The sequence below is a fragment of the Ambystoma mexicanum genome, chromosome 1q (assembly GCF_040938575.1).
Source record: "Ambystoma mexicanum isolate Mex_15411 chromosome 1q, UKY_AmexF1_1, whole genome shotgun sequence".
In the NCBI taxonomy this organism is placed as follows: Eukaryota; Metazoa; Chordata; class Amphibia; order Caudata; family Ambystomatidae; genus Ambystoma; species Ambystoma mexicanum.
This window is the reverse complement of record NC_090922.1, coordinates 739,844,826-739,847,857: the sequence shown is the minus strand read 5'-3', so window position 1 is coordinate 739,847,857 and position 3,032 is coordinate 739,844,826. Positions and strand designations below refer to the sequence as shown.

General features: G+C 41.4%; 1 pseudogene; it reads right to left on the bottom strand.

The window, feature by feature from the left end:
- Positions 1-678: 678 nt before the first annotated feature.
- On the bottom strand, positions 679-1,088 carry LOC138521826 (histone H3-like; annotated as a pseudogene).
- Positions 1,089-3,032: the final 1,944 nt, after the last annotated feature.

Here is a 3,032-nt window from a genome sequence, read left to right as displayed (position 1 = left end):
AAAATGTCCTGCATTTAAAAATGTTTCATTTGAGGAGCATTTCCATGAAAGTAAAAAAATGCATATATGCATTTATAGAAGCACTGTGTTTTTCTAACAGAAAGAAAAAGCAGGTGCAAAACAGTTCTACAATCTGCAACTTGTAGTCCACGTTTTATAATGGGAAATGTGGAACTAAAATCCCAGAAGGCAAACAAAAAAAGTAGGACTACATAACCACTTACACATTGGAATGGATTATGTTTGCAAGTATGCATGTACTGGCAACATATTAAACCTACACACACCAAGTGCTACAAATCTTTTCCATCCGCTTTGATTGTATTTTACAAATAACACACAGTGCTCCTATAAATGCACATATGCATTGTTTTACTTTAATGAAAATGCTCCTAAACAGAAACATTTGTAAATGCTCAGCATTTTCCATTTTCCATTTCATAAGCATGACACAATTTCCAGGCTCACCCATTACATCCCTTACACTGCCACCATTGTCAGCCTGCTCACGCATGTGTGCATACTATCAAAGTATCAATCTACAACACTTCACCTTACATATAAAGTACTCTTCTTTTCCAACCTCTACTATATTTATTTATTTTTTCCTTTTTTCTTTTCTTTTTTTTCGTCTCTTAAAAGAGCCTTTGTGGTGGTGGGTCTTGCTGCAGGTGCCCCTCAGGCCCTTTTGCCCCGGATGCGGCGGGCCAGCTGGATGTCCTTGGGCATAATGGTCACTCGCTTGGCATGGATGGCGCAGAGGTCGGTGTCCTCAAAGAGCCCCACCAAGTAGTCCTCGCTGGCCTCCTGCAGGGCCATGACGGCTGAGCTCTGGAAGCACAGGTCAGTCTTGAAATACTGTGCGATCTCCCGCACCAGGCGCTGGAAGGGAAGTTTGCGGATGAGCAGCTACGTGGATTTCTGGTAGCGCCGGATCTCCCTGAGGGCCATGGTGCCCGGCCAGTATCGGTGTGGTTTCTTGACCCCAGCAGTCACAGGGCGCTCTTGCGAGCAGCTTTGGTGGCCAGCTGCTTGCGGGGTGCCTTGCCTCCGGTGGGTTTGCGGGCAGTCTGCTTCGTACGGGCCATGGCAACATTGCACGACTTGCTTCCTCTCTACTGATGACGTACAATGGTCTACTATAACACACCAAACAGTGCTTCAACAACATTGCAATACCCGTAGGCCACACTTTCCCTATTCTTCAAAAACACTGCAACACATTTCAAATACAGTGCCCCACAAACACAGCACTTCTATCATTAAAATCAGCAACACTAAAGTAACCTACACATGCACCTTTTCCCTACACCAATTTCTGCCCTGTTCTTTCTAACCCCCCAAACACCACTACTCATACTTCAATTGTTCTAACAAAATACATAACGTACGTTAGTACACCATCCATATCACAACTTTATTAACTCTTTTCCCAACAACTCCTCTTTCCTTCATAAACAACAACCTCTCTTACTAAAAGTACTTCACCATTCACATACATACCTATTACCTTTCTTTTACTATTACAGGAAAGAAGAACATTCCCAACACAGCCACCAAAAACAGAACACTCTTCACATCCTACAAAGTAAGGACATTAATACAGTATTCACTTCTCTACTATTGTGACAATGTAGTGTCACTATATATTAGCCTAGAGTATTCTTTTCAAATCAACAACATTTATTTCAGTCTTACTCGTTGGGCCTCATTAAAAGTATGCGGGTCCGGTAACAACAGTGCCAGTAAGCTACCGGACCGACATACTCCGAGTTCTGCGAGTGGGTGCTTTACCGCCCGCCAGGTCTGACTTGGCGGGTGGAGTGGCACCTGCTCGCAGACCTTGATGGATGCACCGGCACTGTTGCACACAGTGCCGGTGCATCTGTCCTCCCCATTCCCATTGAGTCCTGTGGGACTCAAATGGGAATGGGGAGTCATTTTTACTGGTGCCCAGCTATGGGGAATTACCAGGACCGCCGGGGCTGTAATGCCCCGGTGATTCCCCACTGCCAGGAGCCGCTAAAAAATGACTCTGTCCGCAGCCGTGCTGTTTTTATCAGCACGGCTAATGCCAGGGTCATAGTGAGGCCCATTGTATTGTAACATGCACACTCTTTCTATTCCCATCTCAACACTCTCTTACTCACTAACCCAAACCCTTGACACCAGTACACACTTTTACCTTTACAACCTTCCCAAGCACAACTATCATCCCACTACACAATCACGCCAGTTATCTCTTAATTTCGCACCCACACACCCGTGCACAATATATCCATATCTATTACACAATTTTCAAACCCAAACTTTCTTGTTTTCCAAAAGACACAACAAAATGCCTTCTAAAAAGCAACACCATAGAAAAGAAAGTAAAAATAGAGCAGGAATAAATAAAAGCAAGCTATACAATCATCCACATCTAAAACAATTCATAGAAAACATTAAAACAAAAGAGCTAGTAACCTCACTCAAAAAAACAAAACCAGCCATGATTAAAAAAGGCAAAGACCCTTTGCAAAAACTCAAAGTAAAACAAATCTAGAAAGAAAAGCAAACATACTAATGAACCAAACACTATATGTACCAGTCTTAACATAACCACTATAAAGCAATCCCAAAAATTAATGTTACAAAAAATGTTCCACCATAGAGTTCATCACAATCTTATTACAAAAGCTGAAAAATTATTATCTATCCTTGAAAACTATGGCAGGAGACTAATCCTTCAAGATCTAATTAACAGGGCGTGTCTACTAAAGAGAACATTGTTTATATTGATTTTAAACAGAATGAAACCACTAACTAAATTAATTAATACATTACAAAAAGTACTTTTAAACATGCACAATGCCAATATAGATAACATTTTAAACTTCTGTTAAGGTGAATGGATTCACACAAGCAGCACAGAACCATATTTCAATGAAGAGGCTTATAAACGAGAATAAATTGACAATTGCCATAGACAGTGATGGCCGAGGGTTTGAAATGTTATTATGACAAAAAGAAACCCTTATAGAAAAAACGTC